This window comes from Erpetoichthys calabaricus, chromosome 6 (genome assembly GCF_900747795.2).
Source record: "Erpetoichthys calabaricus chromosome 6, fErpCal1.3, whole genome shotgun sequence".
Taxonomy (NCBI): domain Eukaryota; kingdom Metazoa; phylum Chordata; class Cladistia; order Polypteriformes; family Polypteridae; genus Erpetoichthys; species Erpetoichthys calabaricus.
The window spans coordinates 53,123,510-53,145,944 of record NC_041399.2 but is presented as its reverse complement, the minus strand read 5'-3'; positions in this window follow the sequence as shown (position 1 = coordinate 53,145,944).

Below are 22,435 nucleotides of genomic sequence, written 5' to 3'. Positions count from 1 at the left end.
GACAACAAGTTGTAGGGAATGTAATACTTAATGTCTGCAAGCATTAATCTTATTGCTGATTCTTCAGTATGTCAGTTTACATGATTAGAAATCAGTGAGGATGCAAATTATGCAACTGCATTATGACTTTCCAGCACAGTTTCACATTTTGAAAGTATCACCAGGTCACTGACCCCTTTTTCTGACAGATAGTAATGTGCTGCCTTGTGGAGCCAGTGCCAATGCCAAGGCTTTACAGGTACAGTGAGTTCAGCTTCAGTCTTGCTCTCTGATTTGTTCTTTTTTCCATTCTGTAATGGTATGCAAAACATCAGACAGGCAAGTTTCTCTTTTGTTTGCAATTTCTCGTCACTGCATTATGTACATTGTACTTACAGGTGGGTGCTCATTGTGTGTCATGTCTCAAGTACACTGAGCCTTACAACAATGAAAGACAAAATGAAGCCTTGTCACGGACTAGTTAAACCGAGTCTATGGGTATTTCACACTAAATGACTTGGGGGGGGGGGGGTTGGGGGTCATGGCACCGCACCATGACTGCTTCTGGCTCAGCAAGATTATGTAAATGACATCTACCGCTGAAAATATTTAGAAAAGCCATGTAATGTGACATTTTTTTAACAGTCACTCGTTCCCTTAGGTAAAAGCCACCAGGCTTTTTGTTCTGTTTGGCCACACTTCCACATTCTCTTTGGACTGTAGCATCTTTGGCAGTTTTTAAACTTAAAGACTCATCTTTTTCACTGTGTTTTTGGTAATTCTCAGTGATTAGTTTTTATCTATATTTCATAATGTTCCATTTCCATTTATTTTTATATTTTCACTGTTTGGCTATATTTACATCCATAACAATTTTTACTTTGTGAGATATCCAGAAATTACTATTTAATTCAGTGTGCTACATAAATAAAATGTATTATCATTACTACATGGTAAAGATTAGTCCAAACATTGTGAAATTTTAAATCAGAGCAAATAAATACACTTAGAAAAGAAGGAAAATGTTTCAAATGTTTCTTAATTGCAGCTCCAGCAGTTTGAAGTATTTGAAGACTGGAATGCATTAGTCAACATTTAAAAATCTCTTTGTTTATTGTTGTCTTGCAGGAAGAGTTGCCAGATTTTATTTTTCACTCCTACACGTTTACTGCATTTGCTAACAGATTGGCATTTGCATTAAGTTAATCTCTGAAGACTTCACGTCACTGCATGTCAGTTGGCTTTTACAGCATTGCAAAATCTATAAGACACAGCAGTTTAATTAGACACTTTGTTGAAAAATGTTTGTCAGCGGGAGACACAATTGAGATACAGTTGCACTTACAAAAACAAAAGAAAAAATAAAACAAAACAACTGTTATTTGTAATAAAATGGCAAACTGCTTTTAATGAGAAAAAAATAAGTTTTAAAAATGAACCATGGGGCTTTATTCTTTATGGGACTCCAAGTAATGTTAATGCATCTGGCGTTGTAACTCCTACAATCGTAATGTCACAAAGCAGAACACACAGCTTCGATAAATTATTTGAATCGACAAACAGTAGGCTCATAAAACAAAAGAAATTTGTTGTAGGACAAATAACTATCTACTTAGCTATCATAAAATATTGTTGCTTAGTTTTAAAAATATGTAAATCAGAAGGAAGACCCACCCGTTTTTTTGCTTTATTGTTAAACATTGCTATACTGTAACAAAACACATTTAACAAATAACGAAAAGAACTTCGGGTTCAATACTGAAAATTTTATCAATTTATAAAACTTCACATTCTAAATCTCTAAAAATATACCATAAGTGTAGCAAAGTGGAGTAACTGTACTCAAAATGTATAATGTGTATGTATGTAGCTGCATAAAAAATTACATATTTAAATAAAAAACATGTTAAATGCATTAAAAATGAGGTTCTGTTATTTTAATACTGTAGACATGAAGCATGTTGACATGTGTAGACATTAATATCCCATTTTCAGACCAATAAAGAATATTTTAAACGAAGCTACCCAATCCCTTTGGCAGAACTTTGTTTAAATTACATTTCCAGTGAACCAGCCAGACATAATAAGAAAACTGACACAAAACCTTTGATTTAAATTGCGGTAAATATTTCCAGTATCATATTGATCTGATCATTTTTAAAACCTCTGTGACTTGATTGGATGAAGACAGTGTTATTGTTTCATTGGTTTTTGTAGATGTGTACTTTATCACACGTGTGTATGGGAGGCAGTTTACGGGCTTGAATACTTGTACTTCCCTGCCAGACCAGGGGTTGGCGCTGCCTTTTAACTCTTTACCTTCCTTATTAACCTTTTTGTGGTCCTCAGAAACCATCCTTCATCGCTTCCTCTTCCACTGTTCTAGATTCCACCTTATCCTGATGTCATTTCTAGTTCCCAGGATTCCACAGGTCAATTACATCACTTCCTGTCTGCCATGTGTAAAGATTTTCTACCATGATCTGCTCTGTTTGGAACTAATGTCTGTAAAGACCTTTCATTGCAACTGCTTTTTGGGGTGGATCCCCAAACATTTTTTCTTGTCCTCTGTGTTTATTTTACAACTCTTATGGCCTTGTGAAGGACACAGGTAACTGCTCAGATAGAAAACAATGCAATTCAACAATATAATATCACCAAAGAACACATTTTTTTTATTATTAATGTATTCATTAACTGTAAGCACTAGTTGTAATACAGACTTGCAGAGAGGCCAAACTATCATAAAAACTTGTATTTATGCTTTCTATGACATCCATGAAACAGGGAAACAATGGACTGTCTTGGGTGTAGAGCAGACTTTATCAGAACTATTCTAACTGGAGACAAATCCAGGACCACAGCTATCCAGGGAAGGGTGTTAACACGACATGGGCATTAAAAGAACATGACAGTTGTGTGATGTCAACAACTCTACATCTGGAAATGGCACAAGGCAGGACAACTGTGAAAGATCATAAAATACTTGATGAGATCTTCTTGAGATATTATTGTGTGGTTAAACTTCCCAATATAATCAGCATGGGTTATATCTCTCCACACTGTGGCATCCACTATACTGATGGTATGCCATTTAAGAATGCCATCTTGATTGCACCACTATACTTAACAGGGAAAGATTGCAAAAGCTATGACAATGGTACCAGATATTAGAGATTTCTGAGGCTTCAGAGAGTGGATCTTAGGCAGCTTCAGAAAGTTTTTAGCACACAATTGAATGATTTAGAAAGAAAAGGCACAAAGATGCCTACACTGTTCTTCACAAGGGTGTAGTAACGTTGACCTTAATTGGGAATATTGGTGCAAAATGAACTAAACACTGAGAAATTTGTGAACCCTAATGCTGTTCTTGGAGAACACAGGGATTAAAGAATTTGATAGAGTTGGATCAAAATTTGTAGTTTAAGTCACTGGGTAAGATTTTCTTCATTGCAAGACTGTGAAGTGGATGTCATCTGTTACAAACACTGAACAATGAAGATTTTTCTTCCTGAACACTTTAGGGTGTGTGTTATGGATTTTGGCCTGCTGATCACAAACATCACCTTTAAATGTTCCTATCACCAATGCCTCATTTATAGCTGAGGAGACTTCATGCCAGCAAAGCAGCAGGTCCAGAAGGAGTATCTCCATGACTGCTGAAGGTCTGTGCATCGGAGCTGGGGGGTCCTCTACAGCGCATCTTCAACCTGAGCCTGGAACAGGGGAGAGTCCCGAGGCTTTGGAAAACATCTTGCATCACCCCAGTCCCAAAGGTATCACATCCTAGTGAGCTGAATGACTTCCGACCTGTTGCTCTGACATCACATGTGATGAAGACCATGGAGAGGCTGCTGCTTCACCACCTGAGGGCACAGGTTCAACACGCCCTCGACCCTCTGCAGTTTGCATATCAGGAGAAGGTGGGAGCGGAGGATGCCATCATCTATATGCTACACCGATCCCTCTCCCACTTGGACAGAGGCAGTGGTGCTGTAAGAATTATATTTCTAGACTTCTCTAGCGCCTTCAACACAATCCAACCTCTGCTCCTTAGGGACAAGCTGACAGAGATGGGAGTAGATTCATACCTGGTGGCATGGATCGTGGACTATCTTAAAGACAGACCTCAGTATGTGCGTCTCGGGAACTGCACGTCTGACATTGTGGTCAGCAACACAGGAGTGCCGCAGGGGACTGTACTTTCTCCGGTCCTGTTCAGCCTATATACATCAGACTTCCAATACAACTCGGTGTCCTGCCACGTGCAAAAGTTCGCTGACGACACTGCTATCATGGGCTGCATCAGGAGTGGGCAGGAGGAGGAGTATAGGAACCTAATCAAGGACTTTGTTAAATGGTGCGACTCAAATTTATTTTGTGAATTTCCCCTTGGGATTAATAAAGTATCTATCTATCTATCTATCTATCTATCTATCTATCTATCTATCTATCTATCTATCTATCTATCTATCTATCTATCTATCTATTTTTGTAATTTCCTCTCATTTTATACATAGACATACTGCATAAAGTATAACAACCAATGTGTTAAACGAATGGTAGTGTCACTACTATTAGGAATGCAGCTCAGATGTACAAAGCACTGCAATTGGGACAGCCTTGCTACAGATTCTCATTATATTAGAAAGAACTGGCTGCTCCATAAGCAGTTGATTCCAGGGCAGAAAAGTATGGCATGTAAACCGTTTGTTGGACCCACAAAGATGTTTTTTTCCTGTACATCATATAAATCTTGGAATGATGAAAAATTTAGTAAAAGCAATAAACAATTAAAGTGAAGAATTTTAATATTTTAGACAGACGTGTCCACAAATAACTGATGCTAAGATGAACTTAGACATTTTTGGTGGATCCATAAATCAGACGCATCATGAATGACAAATGCTTCAATAATCTTCAAGTGTGGCTATGGGGAAATCACATTCAAGAATGTTGTTGAGAATTTTCTTGACAGCTACAGAGCAGCAAATTACATCTGGTTGACAGCATGTTTCAAGTATACAAGATCATGAAGTGCAACATGTCACTTAAAATTCATTGTCTGCATTCACACTTGGATGTCCTCCCTGCTGTCAGTAATGAACATGGTGAAAGGTTTCACCAGAACATTGCTATGATGGAAAAACAGTATTGGGGCAAGTGGAATCCATCAATGCTGGTTGACTAATGTTGAACACTGAATAATAATAATAATAACTCTTTACATTTATATAGCACTTTTCTCACTACTTGAAACGAGAAGCGTCAGATACTGAGTAGAAAGGAAAATCAGCAACACAACATTTTCAGCTCGGTTTAACTAATGCAATGTGTCAGCATCATTAAGTGATTAAACACTCTAAATTCAATAAAAGTTCAATTCACATGTCTCCAAATTTGTACGTGATACAGTCAATCTGAAATTATATATGCTTTTAGGTTGAAGCTGTCTGTCATTACCAACAATTTTTCAAAAAAATTTTAAAAAAAAAGTTTGTTTTCCAGTGCAATTGACGAAGATTCTGAATACTGTTAGCATGTCATGGTTAACAGGTGTCTTCAATGCTTGTCAAACTTTGGATTCAGGAGCAATACTGTACATTTAATTAGACCAACGCTCTTGTCCTTGCATCAGCATTTGGTGTGTAGTGTGACTGTATCAGTCCTTTCTACATATGTGTTGCTCTCAGTTATTGTTAAATCTTTCAGGTTTAGATCTAAATGTATTTAAGAATTATATTTGTATTTCTTTTTGTAGTTTTAGGGAAAGGTGCAATAACACAACTAACATATTACATTATCTTTAAAAACACAACATTTATGAAAAATATTGGTCTCATGTTTACCCATAGGAGGACTGGCGACAGGAAAGGTATCCAGCTGTAATAAACTATAAAATATCAACCTCACAAAGAAGTGGGAAAAGATGAACAGGAAGAATAATAGTAGAGAAACAGTGTTATCTGCTGTTGTAAATGATATTGTGGTATGTCTCATTTATTTAATTTGTGGTATTTTTTCTAAAGTATACAAGATAAATAGAATTTCTCAAGTAGCTATTCTTGATTGGATGGCAAAAAAGAAAAATGTACTGTGGCAAAGGACACCGTCTGTTTCTGGCCACCTCAAAATGCCTTCATTTTGTATGCTAGCTCACTGTGACTAATGAAGTCCATTTACATGTACATTTCTGCATGACGTGTAGCTGTTTAGCTTGGCATCATTTTGTCAGAAAACGCACAGACCGGAAAATGACTAAGTGTACTTCCCAGAACTCACATATCATGCCACATGGTCACTAGCCCAAATAAAAGGATGCTTATCTGAAATTTTTTTTCATTCAGTTTTCCAAAGAGAAAACCAATTTCTGTCACTCCACCTGTTAGGTTTAGAAAGGTTTTTTTCATTTAAGCTCTTAAGAAGAATGATTGGGGCCATTATAAGATGCAATTTATGGGTCACTGCATAGAAAAAATGACAACGAGGAGATTTAATGCTGAGTAATTGTCACATTTTGAGGAAGGAATGAAAAGGAGGGTGCCTCATCACATACTATTAGAAGTTCATATTCCTTTCAGAAAGCCTGCTGGTCCTTTTGTCCGCATGTCTTTGGCTATGTAGGTAAAAAGATATTCCTTTCTTTTTGGCTGTCACAAAGCTGAAGAGTTCCAGGAAGAGGCACCTTCATCACCAAGAAAGTTATATTAACTTCTATTAATTTAGAGTCAATTTTTACACTTCCAACATCAATATTTACCTAATTCTTAAATCTGGTTAAAACGCATGTGAATGTCACAGTTTCACCTGTATTTTTTCACAGTGCATTATACAAACATTCTCATAGAAAAAGCTAAACATTATTTATTTAATGAAAGTTAAACTGTGGACTTTGCAAATAAATGTCAAAAGCCATTAATAAAAAGAAAGGGCAATGCATTTGTTTAAAATTGACAAACTTCTAGAAAAATATTAAATAGTTTTATAATTATTTAATTTAATTACTCTCTAAGGTCCATTGGAAAAGGCCCAAAACGTGTTTTGGAGGCCACATGCTCCTTTAAAATAACATCAATGCATTCCTTTAAAAATATGTTGTCATGAGTGGGACTCGTCTGTTGTCCTCACTGAGAACAAATTAAAGGGAATACAGGAAGGGTTGTGGCCAAAATTAGAAATGTAAAACGTCTACTCCATAGCCAAGAGGACCTTACGCCTTCCACCTAACTGCTCCCAGGGTGTCCAATAAAATGTGGTCCCTTATCTTCCAGTCATTTTGTTATCAGCAGAAAAGTAACAAAAACAGTTGCTTTCTTTAAGAGAAATCATACTCTTTAAAGAGTCATTGCTGGTGGTGTGCTTGTGCTGCAACACTCATCCTTACAGGATTAAGGGGTTTCCTCCTGGGACCTCCCAACTTCATTTCATTTTCGATGTATTACTCTGGTCTTTGATGTCTCTTACAAACATAGTGTTCCAAACATCTTTTTTATGTATTCTGTAGGCACACATATTATCAACCTGTTCTCCATGATCACAATAAGAATGAATCAGGCAAAGTTTCAGGAACCATACAAGAGGTATGGAAACAGGTGTAAGGAGTACTGATCTGTCTTTACTGATAATTAGGTTATGTATTTCAATACATTCTTGTTTATCATGGACTCTGAGCATGGTGACAGGTTGCAAATGAATGCAAATAAAAATCTCTCTATCTTATGTGCATCTTATAATACTAACAAAAAGGTATTATGCCTGACAAACCAATTTGTAGAAAAGATATAAATTCAGCATAATTGAACAACTAGTTACATATAAAGGGTATATAAATATACCCTCCAGCTGCTGTGGCTTCAGGAGGTCCTGGGTGTGATGATGCCGGTCCAGTTTCACGCTCCCACTTCCCTTTTGGGAGCCTCTCCAACCCAACACCGTTGGTAATGTAACCGGATGAACTGGCAAATGGGGACAAATCAAACTGAGCAAGGGGATGGTGTAAAGGTTCAAAAGTGCTTTTATTAAAAAGGATCAAAATGAACAAAACCAAAACAGTGTCCAAAGCGCAGTGCTTCAAAATTATTCTTAAATAAATAATCCATAAAAACAGGGTGATAAAAGTGAAGGTTAAAAATCCAAATAAATAAATCCATTAAAACGAGATTAAAAACAATGGCTGGTAGCAGACCCTTCTTTAAAAACCCGGTGCTTTCTTCTTTTAACTGGCGGCACCCCTGATTCTCCCATACGGTCCATGAAACAGGGGAGTCGCCCTACCTGCAGGTGCAGCTGACTTTCCTTCTGGTCCGGTAGCCTTCCGTCCCCTGGCTCCATACAACTGATCCGCCAGACCGGGATTCGGGTTCCCCAATGGCCAGGACACTTACTCTGGGGCTCAACCTACCCAAGCCTCCCTCACTCCTGCTGCCTTCAATGGACTTCCACGCCTACACTTCTGGTCACTCCGGGTCATTTAAATTCCTTAGCTGGAGTGAACACTCGTTCCTGCCCCAGAGTGTCAGTCAAATACTCTGCCAGGGTTCTCCTCCCAGCTTTCTTCCTTCACTCCAGTGAACGAGTCTGCTTGCTTGCTCCTGCACCGGCTTTAACGGCTTCCTGCCTTCTCCTCTTCTTAACCTCCAACCTTTTCTCTATTCTTCTCCCCTCCCCACTCACGCTTCTCTTATTTATAATGGGGACGTGGCACAGGTGTGGCAATTAGCAGCTCCTATGTTCAATTACGGACACGGGCGATCGCACACTTGTGGACTTCAGTGCGGAAATGCCCATGCCCATATCGCACCCAGAAACTGCTCCGGCCACACTACCACGCCCCCTCCTTAAGCCGCGAGTGCAGTGATTATTTATTTAAAATGGCAAACAGCTCTGGACCTCACTTTACCACACATGTAAAGATGTATGTACTTAAAGGCTTTCTTTAGCACTGCATGTGGAACACATTGCACATTGAAATATGACAATATGACATTTCTGTTCAAAGTATTTTTTGCTCTAATTTACTTTGTGGCTTGTGGCTACTAAAATGAATAATTGGCATGACACAGATGCTCTAACAGCAAGGATTCTTAAGGTGGGGGCGCCAAATGAGTAAGCTGAAGGATACATTGAAATATATACCTATTTACACTTAAATATCACAAAACAAGGGTTTTGAACAGAGAGTTCTATGACTGCGGTTCTGTTGAATATATATATAAAAAACCAAGGTGGCTATGCAATCTTTGAATAAGTGCTACAGGGCTTGCAACAAGTACAAGTCCTTCTAATGTAATCTGTATCATGCTCGAGTTTCTTGGCAAACTTTGCTGTCGAGTGTCAGCTTGTGATAGACATCTGAACAGATATAAATTCACTGGTAGAAGACACTCTTTATCTTGAATTTTGCTGTGGTATGTTATGCACAAAAATCAGGAATGCTCTTCCAGTAGAGATATGCTGAGCTAATGCTGTAGAACATTTTTAAAAACTTCTAAAAATCTACTTCTTTAATTTGCTCTTCTCATTATTCCTTTTTTTTTGCAATGTTTGAAAATTATAATAAGCCCTGAAATATCCATCCAGGAACCAATCCCTGGCAGGGTGCCAACCCACCGCAGGCCCTGAAATATCACATACTTAAAAAGATTTGCATCTGACACCAGTACTTTCTCTGTTTTCTTTTTCTGTTTTTCTGTGATGCCATTCTATGACACTGCTGCCTGATCATAATTCCCCAGGAGACAAAATAATTAATGGGGGTTTTTGTTTGCTTAACCAGGGATACCCTAAAATAATTTGAATTGTAATATGTTTAAAAATATAAAAGCATCAATTCTTCCACATGTAAGCAACTCAGGCATAGGGTTAGTATGAGGGAGATACATCAAATAACACCCTTCCCAATAGGTCCATCATCAACTGAGTTAATTGTTAATTTATGTCTGAATGGTATTATTTGGTTGTTATTTGATTGTACAACTGCTAGAGCTTACAATGCCTTCTGCCAACCCAGAATTTGTCAAATAAGACATTTCTAATTGATTTCTTTCTTTAAACAACTCAAACAAAAAAAAAATTTTTTAACTGATTGGGTTGATCTGTCCAGCAAAGCCCAGCCACAGTTGCACTAACAACTCTCCTTAACAGTCACACATTTATCCACAAAATGTCCCATAATTATTAGCTTGAGGCGAGCAAATGTGGATAAGACACTCTATCATGTTGAGAGAAACTAATATGTGTAATGTGCAGGCCCTAAGAAGTTTCAGGGATTTTTTTAAAATTTTGTTTTGTAATTTTTTTCTCATAAATACAATTGTGGTACAAATGGAGACAAGAAATGAACACAATATAATTAATACAACTAAAAAAAAAAACCTTTGAAAAACTCTATCTACCAAACACTTTTATCGTAGATACTCCCATTTTTATATAGGGGTTACTATATTTTTTGATTAGACTTCTCACTCAAACCACTAATGCAAAATTCTGTACTGCTTCTTGTATTTAAGGTAACTGACCAGCCTATATGCCTTAAAACATGCAATGTTACCCCAATTTGATTCATCATTTCTGCCTTTCTATGTTATGACCACACTTTCTGGACTCCAATCTACCAATTGGATTCATTACGCTATAACCTCCAACTTCACTTATAACAATAAAGATGAAAAGCTCAAAGTTCAGTTCTGCAAGATATTCCACATATCAAAGAGCTAATTTTAATAACAATAGCTGGTATAGGTAGTTCACATTTCCTTCTGTATCTTTATCTATTGTTATTCTTTTTCTTCCATTGTCCACCCATGTTTGGTTCCTGCTTATTCCTGATGAAGCCTCTGTAGGTCTCATCACCCTGTGACACTGAACTGAAACAGATAGGTTTAAAATATGAATGGATGGATATGCTGCATTTTGTTCTTATATATAAAAATCGTTCATTGATTATGTAAACTGATGACATGCAAATATTAACTTGGTCTGCCAATTATGTATGCTCCATCCAGAATTCTTTTGTATTGTGTGTATTTTTTGTGTTGTTTCTGAAACACTATTGCATTTTTGTGAACCCAGTATAGCACCTTATGATGTTATTAATGGCTAAATAAAATAAAGATTGACAGGTTCTTATGTGCAGAAGCAATATTCATTAAACAGACATAAAGAAATAAATAACCTTAACTGTTACATTTTCAATTAAATTATGTGGTAACCTGTTAATTTTTAGGCAAATAACTTATTATTTGCAAGGCTCTGGAGGAGTCCCATTTCTCCTGTGAAACCTTTAACATAAATACAGTAAGTATTAATCCATTATCAAGCATTATGTCTAAGCTGTGTTATCAGTGATGTAAATGTATGTAGAAGAGTAAATCTTTTTGAAGCGGTCATTGTGTTTTTTATAAGAGCGACAGCCTTATTGATGTTATCTTAATAAAGCTGATCGATGCATTAGATGCTGTCAGCTCTATAAAGGTTGGGCTTTGGTTAATGACACTTTTGAATAATAGATTTCTCTTTAAATGTCAAGTAGTTATAATAAGATGTTCTAAATGGAGATTTGAGGCTGTATACGAAAGAAGCACTGAGCAATCATGGTGTAGTTTCACAGTGGAGAAATGGATATTATTAACTCTAGGCTATGCATAAATTATGAATAGTTTAGTGTTACAACTTTACAATTTCAAGTTTTTGAAATACTGTGTCAGGAGTTTAGTTCTTAAAGATGCAATAAGAAAGCAGATAGCACACTTTTCAGGGCTAACATCATTTTGCAGTTTATTATTCTGACGCATGCAAGATAATTAAGAATGCGTTGTGAGGCTTGCTTCTTGGAAGCATAAATAATAGGGGATGCACTGAATTAAAAAAGTAAAAACAAACGATACAAATTTACACTATTTTTATTCTTCTAATGATTTTTATTTAAATTACCCAAATTTCTATTGAGATATATAAAGAAACACACACTTGCTTAGTATAACCAAAAGAGTTTATGTGGCAGAAGGTAAAACACTGTAAATGAACTAATTTCTATTGAGACCATACAAATCAAGCACAGTTACAATGTTTCTTAAAATATATAGCGCAGCAAACTAGTTATTTTTGAACATTGTATACTAAATCATAATTCTGCAATGCAATGATTTACTTCAAGTGGTAGAAGAACATAATAATTAAGAATATTTGTCTCAGATATTTGAAATATTAAAATGTATGCTTCAATTTAAATGCTTAAGGGCTAAATATTCTCGATTGTAATATAAAGTTGTCATTTTTCACCCTCTAAGAGACATCAGTAGAGGATTAGATTCCTAGTAAAGGATCAACAATCAAAAATAACATCATATTCATATTCACAGAACTTGAAATATTCTAAAACGATACTGCACATGCTTATGTTTGAAATTTGTCATTTGTAACCTTCTGGGAGTGGCTCTTAGAGGCTCGGACCATGAGTTATGAATCACATGTCAAAAATAATATCATATTTGTGATCAGCAACCTCTAAATATCATAAAATTACATTCTACATGTTTATTTTACGATCCCAATTATCTTCAAATTTTGTTAAAAGGAGTAACTTTAATCTGTTATAACGCATTATGAGGTATACCCCTGGGGTTGGTTCATGTGGCATGCATAACTTCAAGTCCTTCTGGTCATTTTGCAGCAGACACCTATTGGTTTACTCCCTGCTCTGAGTCTTTTTTGAGTCCAGAGGGCCAAAAATACAGGGAAATCCCAAAAAACTCAATGTCTTGCAGAACTAGACATCAAGACAAGTCAATTGGTATATCAAATGTGTGGGTTTTCTTGTACCAGTGAGTCAGGTGGTGCTGGACAAATACAACTTTCAAAGCAATCATAGGTAACTTTTATGAACAAAATGACTAATTCTACTTATATAAAACTTTTCCAACTGCTCAAAGTACTTTTACCTAGACAGTGTGTAATCACTTTAACCACAACCAATGTACATCATCCACTTGGATGATGCAGCAGCAGCCATTTTTTTACCAGTATGCTCACCACATATTAGCCATTAGGTGGTGAAGAGGTGAGAGAGACAGACAATTACAGACAGTGGATGATTAGGGGGCAAGAATAGATGAGGTTATGATGGGCAATGTTGGAGTATACCAGCGATCTTTTATGACCACAAAGAGTCAGGACATCGGCTTTATTTGTCATCTGAAGGACAACACTGTTTTTTAGTACAATATCCCCATCAGGGCACTGGTGCATTGGGATCCACACCCCCCCCCCATCCCCCCCCCCAAAGAGTAATTGTCTCCTGCTGGCCTCACTCACATTTCTTCCTGTAGAATTTAAAGCTTTCCTTATTGGTCTCCCATCCAAGTACTAGCTAGCCAGGCCCAAACATGCTTAGCTACAGGTGGATTAATTGTTCTGAAATACAGATGACATGGCTGGTGGTGGTATGGCTGCTGGTTTATCATGTTCCTATATTTTTATTTGGTTTGACTTTGATAATAATCACAATGAAGTGATTTGTAAGGCTTTAAAAATGGTTCATACTGGATCTTATGTTTTTGAGTATTCATTACCTACTATACTTGACAATAAGTATCATCATCAGATTCAGTTTTACGTGTGTAAAGGAAAATCCACTTTTTCTTTAATTAATTCAGACAAAGGTGCTACAAGAACATTATGCAACAGTTCAATATGAAGGTCACTTTTAAAAGGAATTACATTGCATACATTGCAATAAAATCTGTCAATTTCCTCCTCATCTGGCTCTTCCCAGACAAATTAACACTGATGTCAATGTCTACATTTTTTTTGACAGACAAGATTAGACAGGAGTCCCCATGGACTATGATGTTTGCTGATGACATTGTGATCTGTAGTGATAGTAGGGAGCAGGTTGAGGAGACCATGGAGAGGTGGAGATACGCTCTAGAGAGGAGAGGAATGAAGGTCAGTAGGAACAAGACAGAATACATGTGTGTAAATGAGAGGGAAGTCAGTGGAATGGTGAGGATGCAGGGAGTAGAGTTGGCGAAGGTGGATGAGTTTAAATACTTGGGATCAACAGTACTGAGTAATGGGGATTGTGGAAGAGAGGTGAAAAAGAGAGTGCAGGCAGGGTGGAATGGGTGGAGAAGAGTGTCAGGAGTAATTAGTGACAGACGGGTATCAGCAAGAGTGAAAGGGAAGGTCTACAGGATGGTAGTGAGACCAGCTATGTTATATGGGTTGGAGATGGTGGCACTGACCAGAAAGCAGGAGACAGAGCTGGAGGTGGCAGAGTTAAAGATGCTAAGATTTGCATTGGGTGTGACGAGGATGGACAGAATTAGAAATTAATACATTAGAGGGTCAGCTCAAGTTGGACAGTTGGGAGACAAAGTCATAGAGGCGAGATTGTGTTTGTTTGGACATGTGCAGAGGAGAGATGCTGGGTATATTGGGAGAAGGATGCTAAGGATAGAGCTGCCAGGCAAGAGGAAAAGAGGAAGGCCTAAGAGAAGGTTTATGGATGTGGTGAGAGAGGACATGCAGGTGATGGGTGTAACAGAGCAAGATGCAGAGGACAGAAAGATATGGAAGATGATCCGCTGTGGCAACCCCTAACGGGAGCAGCTGAAAGAAGAAGAAGAAGAAGAAGAAGTAAATCTTTACATTTTTTGTTATCAAGGGTACACAAGTCTTTGATCTATATCTAGAATAATGCAGTAGGACCCAAATAAGTATTTAAATGGTGCTTTGAATTAACTGATAAAATAATATCCATCCATCCATTTTCCAACCCGCTGAATCCAAACACAGGGTCACAGGGGTCTGCTGGAGCCAATCCCAGCCAACACAGGGCACAAGGCAGGAACCAATCCCGGGCAAGGTGCCAACCCACCGCAGGATAAAATAATATGCAGAGCATAAAGGAATGACAGAACTAAAGAAATGTGATGCTTCCTTTGGTCGTCCTGAAATGGCTACTTAACTACTAGGCTGTTGCACTCACTGATGTTCCTATACCCCTGAACCTTCAGCAGACCTTAATGGGCTAGAATCTCAGACATCTCAACAACTACAAAGTCCCTTCCCTTTCTTAACATTGTGAATCATGCGAAGCCACCATAAAGGTTGAGCCAGAGGGTACAAGTGTTCTGCCATTATTTGGTATTTGGTAGGCAAATTGTATTGTCAGAAGAAACTGGACTGGGAGTTGGAATCATAAACCAAAAGAATATCAAGAGTATGGACCAGAAAGACTAACAAATCTTGGAAGAAGCCCTAAAATGTTATAAAACCATCTTTTAGCACAGAACAAAGTAAAGTTTTAAATAAATTATCCACATACATGGACAAGGACTTTCTAACATCAGCAGTTCAAACAGAGTTGTGAAAATTAGGTTTAGGGTTAGGGTTGATGTGACCTCTGGGGCTGCATACCCCACAAATGGACAGAGGTGTAATGTCAGTCACTCAAAATAGTTTTGCTTACAACATAAACAAAATGGCACTGAGGTAAATCCAAAATATAACAGCAAAACTAAAAAAGAAAACAAAATAAAAAAATAAAAGTGAAACTAAGAACTGCATTGTTCAAAACCCAAATCAAAATATCAAACAGTGCAGTATAAACAATGTATTTAAATCTTAAAAAAATTGACAAAGTTCATGACCTTCTATATCTAATCTATCTAAACTATAACAAATAACGTGTTCTTTATGTATGTTTTGGTTTGTATGTTTTTTTATTATGTAGAATCTGTTTTGGAGGTTTATGCTTCATTTTGATTTGTTTTGACAAAATTTTATTTAGTTCTTGTTTCTTTTCCTTCTTTACTTACTTGGCACAACAGGATGCACCACGTGACCATCGCATCAATTATGTCACAGGATGTGACAATATAAATATCGTGGTGGATCTGTTACACATTACCCCATGGTATATAAACATCTTGAATCTCAATCTCTTCACGATATTTAGTTTCTTTAACAAGTAGGTCCTAGTGTGAGGTTTTGTTTGTGGTTTATTGAACTTTTTCTGATTTCTGATTATGATTTTGCCCTTGCACTTTGGTTGCTATTTTGTTAGATACTTTGTTTGATATTGTTTTGTTTGATATTTTCAGCTCACTCTTAGTTTCCCTTTATGATGATTCTTGCCTCACGCTATCATCTCCTGCTTAATTTACTTTTCACGTAACAATCCTTGGACACTGCATGTCTCACAATAGAAGCTAGCATCCTGCCAGCCCTCACTGATCATGATCCTCTCTAGACAGAAGTTCAGACAGCCCTGGTATTGGCTAAGTCATCTGCCTTCTAGATGTTATATTTCAGACAGGAATCCCCTTCTGTCTGAGTTTCAATTCATATTTTATGTGTGCTTTATTCATTCTTGATTCTTTTACTTATGTTAGTATTACTTTTGCTGATGATGTGCATTATTCTTCAATTTTGTCTATGTATGTAAGATGCTTGTTCTAAGCTCCATGTTTTCATGGGTGGTCCCCAAAGGGTGGGGCCACCTGCCAATCACCACCAGGAATTGCATTTCGACCTATAAATCTGGAGGGTTTCCCACAGATCCAAGCTGTTCATTTTGAATGTGCTAGGCAGTTGGTGAGTGTTCTACTATGCTTTTGTAATTTATGTTTTTGTGATTTTTCTGTATTCCTGACCTTTTTTGCTCTGTTTTCTGACCATCTTTGGATTGTGTATTGGTTCATGGTTGCTTTTTGACTTGCCTTTTGCTGGCATTGCATGTTTTTTTGTGTTCTTTCAAATTTTACATTGTAACAGAGCTTTCATGAAATAAACCTAATATGTTTTTTTACGATCCTACATTTGCCATCATTATTAGCCAAGGTTTGACATTTGCAGTTTGTATTTTTGGAACTGTTTGGAACTTCTGTACTTTGAGTATCCCAGTTCCTAACACTAGAGGTTCTAAAGGAATCTCCTCAAACTCTTCATCTAGCCACCATTTAAACACAAATACCACTTCTGAGGCACCAATTATGAAGAGGACCAGTGGCCCCTGCTGTTCTGTCACAGTTTAAAGAATTAACTAAAGGACAAGAAAATGAGGGAGAAATGTAGTCTACAAGCAGGCAAGTGTCAAAATAAAAATAAACAATGAAAAGCAAAATATCATCCCATTATGCAATCCAATAATCATAGTCAAAAACACATTTTCTGGCTAAAATAATTTTGTCTTTAACTACAGGCATCAAATTGTTGGAAGACACTCGAAACCTGTCACCATCTTAAATACTGACTAGGTGATAACAACACGCCATTCAATTTCAAGTGGCAATGTGATGGCAAACCTTGCACATTTTTGGGATGGAAAGGGAAAGCTGGTGGTCCGAGATAAAAACTCCAATCAGCAAGTAACAGTTTGCAGGACTGAATCCAGGACACCAAATCGGTGAGGCAGCCATTTTGCTGTCCATTTTTAAAACTCTAGGACAGGGGTGGGCAAATTCATTCCTGGAGGGCCGCAGTGGCTGCAGGTTTTTGTTCCAACCCAATTGCTTAATAAGAAGCCCTTATTGCTCTAGAAACACTTCTGCTTCATTTTAGTTATCTCCCTCGTTAAGATTATGAATCCTTATTGCTTATTTAAGTCTTAAACAGCTTCATTCTTGGTTTTTAATTGCTCCTTATTAGCAATAAGATGCAAATGACAAAAGAAACCAGCAGTTATCCATTTTGCTTGTTACCCTTTACACCTGTGTGTATTTATCGTGCACTATTTGGTTTAATTAAATGCTTAGAAGGAAAGAGAAGAGAAAAAAGTGAAGGATTGAGAATTACCCATCCGTTTTACACTTCAGTATTTGGATGATATCCTTAGAATGGAAAAGAAAAATCTAGGATATGAGAATGACTTGACATAGCAGAGTTAAAGCACTAACAAGCCATGAAATGTAATTATTGGCAAGGATTGTTTTCTAATTAAGCAACTGGATTGGAACAAAAACCCGCAGCCACTGCGGCCCTCCAGGAATGAATTTGCCCACCCCTGCTCTAGGAGAATCTTAATTATAAGCATACTGTATATTGGGCTGACTGGCTTTTTCATGGCATAGTGTTTTTAGACTGTTAAAGACTGTTGGACTGTTTGTGGAATAGAAGTTGATTGTGTACAGAATTCGTATGTGAATTACACCTCACAGAACAACTTTACTATCTTTTGAAATTTCAAAATAGCAAAAAGGCTAGAATTTTAGTATACCAATTATTTGAATATATTAAAAAATAACTTCAATTAAAATATTGCACAGAATCAGAATGAAACATTCACATGAAAGGGACTGCAAGAGAATTACTCAAGAACCTAGATTTTTTGCAATTAAATTTTTATGCTGTCATCCAGGTTTCTCCAGATTTGGAGAAAAATTTGTTTTGTTCTTGGCTAATGGAATGGCAGTTTCAAAGACCATCTACTGTACATCTAATGTGAGTACAGAAGGGAGGTATTGAGAGAATGGGAGAGATATGGAGAATGGTGCCTAGACGTCTCGTTCAGCCATTCTTCTTTGTGTTACATTCAGATAAACTATAATCTTATGAATCTTAAAAGGTTAGATGGACCTACACACTCACTCATAGCAATGGGAATGCATTGCCTATGAGAGTACCTTGCCATATTTAGTTAATCCTAGTGTTGCCAATGACACATATGGGGAAAATAAGGCTATGGCCTGGTTGTTTTCTCTTGTAACGTTGAACTCATGTAAAATTTAGAATGTGATAAGGATGGGCAAATTGAAGGTCTTAAACCTGAGATCATACTTCAGGGCTGGAGTTCAGCTGTATGACAGCTTGTTAAAATTGTGTAAATCATACACTTTTACATATGGCAGTTGTATTGTCTTAAAACTAAATGCTCATTCAGTGGAAGTGCATAATTTTATTTAATGTTTTCCTGTACTAGATATCTTGGTTGCTGCAGAGAGGTTAATTAAAAATAGACTGGAAAAGTTATTGTTCATGCTGAAACTCACAGTATGAAACAAAAAGAGAAATTAGCATTTGAGTATCTAACATTAAAAATGAAAGGCAGGAAAGAAATCACCTTTTATATCCATTTTTAAGCATCTAGTAGATTCTCATTATTGAAGTTTTGGCTTTCAGCATGGTGTGTTAATTAAAACATCAAATTCATTGACTATTTTAATTCAATCTGAGACAATGGTAGCAATTTGATTTGTAATGATGGAATTCATTTTGAAAAGCTTACGAATGTCCTATGAGGTGGTCAGACTTGATATCCTGAATATCACATCCCTTTAAAATGGGGTGTTAATTAATAATGATTTTCTGACGAGAAAAATTCTTGACTTGACCATCACAACCAAAACCAGATTACAAGAAATTAAAAATAATCATTATAGTATATCTTTGTATTAGAAGTCTATTCATTTAACTGTGACCATTAAATCTAAAATAGGTGATTCAGAAGAATGCTTAGCAATGTTTTTTCAAAATACATTGTAGTATATTCCACTCTACAATTAATTCTTCAAATTTGAACTACCTGTTTTCTATTTATCCAAAGATCCAACTTTTTTAGTCATTTTACATGTTTTCTTAATATAAACATATTAATATCAGGAATGTGTAAACTTCAGTGATTGTAGCAATGTTTAATAAAATACTAGTTCCCAGAAACTATAATACCAAAATTGGTGATTTCAATAATTCTATAGCAAATAAATTGTTATCAAATGATTTTGAGTTTTTATGGTGTGTGTCAGCATCAGTACATATCAATGAGGGGGAAACTGAACTTCAAATTAAGTGGGGTTAGACATCGCCGCATACGCCAGCTATTCTTGATGATGCTTTAATATGCTGATAGCCAACTACATGAGAAGGATTTAGGAGTCATAGTGGACTCTAAGCTATCGACTTCCCGACAGTGTTCAGAAGCCATTAAGAAGGCTAAGAGAATGTTAGGTTATATAGCACGATGAGTGGATTACGAGTCCAAGGAGGTTCTGCTCAAGCTTTATAACACACTGGTGAGACCTCATCTGGAGTATTGTGTGCAGTTTTGGTGTCCAGGTTACAAAAAGGACATAGCAGTGCTAGAAAAGGTCCAGAGAAGGTCGACTAGGCTGATTCCAGGGCTACAGGGGTTGAATTATGAGGAAAGATTTAAAGAACTGAGCCTTTACAGTTTAAGCAAAAGTAGATTAAGAGGTGACATGATTGAAGTGTTTAAAATTATGAATGGAATTAGTACAGTGGATCGAGACTGATATTATAAAATGAGTTCATCAAAAACATGGGGACACAGTTGGAAACTTGTTAAGGGTAAATTAGGAAGTTTTTCTTTACACAAAGAATGATAGACATTTGGAATAAGCTACCAAATGTATTTTTTAAAGTCTAAAATCAGGGTCTGAACATCTGGACATCAAACAATGCAAGTAACAAAGTCAAATCAAGGAGCCAAAAAAAATGCCAAAAATATACAGAAAAAGGCATGAACTAAACTATGAGAAAAGAAAATGAACAAGAAAAGCAAAGTTAGGAAAAAAATACCAAACTAGAAACAACCAAATCCATGTAATCACAAGCCAGAAACAGCACCCTTAAGTGATGGCAGGGGTCAAAAGCCAGGAAATCCAAACATCATGAAGTGCAAATTGAAAGCGGAATCAAAGTCAAGCATAAGGGCCCAGCCACACTCAATTGTTGTACATTTCCAGCATTTGTGTGGCATTTTTCAATGTTTTTAATAATGTTTTTTACAAGAATTTATCAAGCTTTTTTCAGGTGTTTCATGGGTGTGTTCACATATAATGCAAAAAGCACCTATTGTGATAGCCATGTCTGCATGAAAACAACTTGACTACCAGAGGACCACTTTTGTTGAAATATGGCACACTTATTCTTTAATAAAATTTATCAGGACAGTTTTGTTTTCATGGAGGCAGTCTGAATACAGTGTGCTACACTTGTTTTTGAAATTTCGAATTCTCCCACTGAAAGTCATTGACAAATTTGTGAACTTGTTGAACATGAAACAGAGAAACATTCTGTGTGACTTCAACTCCAAATTAATTTACTGTTTCAGTTTCACCCTTGAGAGCGTTACTTTAACCTAGTAAGAACATAGGCAGGGTAGGATGATCTATGAAAAAGGTGTGACATTAGATGTGTATTTATTTTTTCACTTATAATGAGTGGTGCACATAAGTGGTGCGCAGGTGTGCATGCGATATCAAAATAAACAATGTGCGCCAGATCTAATGTTGCAACGCTCGTTTGCGTACCTAAGATTTTAGGAAAGAGATGTGCTAAACATTGGACTGCAGTATGAGCCACTGCTTTTATAACTTTCTTCATTCATCAGAATGTCCAAGAAGCAAGCTCCATTAAGCAATTACTTTGGTGTTCCTCCACCTCCAAAGAAACGCCAGACTGAACCTGAACCGCAAAAGAAGCGTGCGTTCTCGGAAAAATGGCTGCAGCAGGTCAGCTGGCTTCAAACGAATGACGCCCGCACTGAAATGTGGTGCAAACTATGCTGTGAAAATCCCACTGTGGCGGATAAAAACGGCGCCTTTTATACAGGTACTGAAAACTTCAATCATCCAGTTTTTGATAAGCATGCAAATAGTAGAGAGCACTGGAAAGTAGTGCAAGTGGTTGATAACATGCACAGCCAGGACCAGAGGCCCAGTGGTCTGATCGACAGATGGCAAGAAAAGCTGACTGAAGAACAGTATCAAGCACTGAATAATGTTTTTGTTTGTTGGCCTTTCACAAAGCGAAACATGCATGTCCGATGTGTTCATATGAGGAGGCTATTCCACTCCATTCTCAAGAAGGCGGGGGGCATATCATGCAGTGCATCGCACAGACAATAACTCAGATTTGAGTGAAAAACTGAAATCAGCTGAATTTTGGGATGTCCTCTTCAAAACAAAAATGGAGCAGGAAATTGTGTACATTGTTTCTGTGTCCAGCAACGGACAATTCAGCTCAGATTTCATTGGAATAATTAATCTGGGGGCCAATCAAACAGCACAGGACATAGTGGATGGACTTGTTCAACTGTTTCATACTTGTGGTTTAGCGGAGTGGAAGATGATAAGCTTGTCTCAGTATGCACTGACGGAGCCGCTGTCAACATTGGAATTTACAGTATAACCGGGTCATTCCAAAATTACTTCAGATGGTAGACATCGGGGATTCCCTTGTGCATATCCTTTGCACCGCCCACACTCTGGAGAACTGCGCCAAGTCAGCTGATCGCATGGTCCAATACAGTGAGTCATTTAATCAATCCACGGTGAAGTTGCTAAGCTTTTACTTACAGAAAGGGGGTGCAAAACGAATTGCACAACTAAAGCAGATCTGTGAGGAGAAAGGCATTGCTTTTGTCAAATTTGGAAAGTTTAACAATATCAGATGGTCTGCATGAAGACAGGAGACTCTGTTGAAAATATGGAGA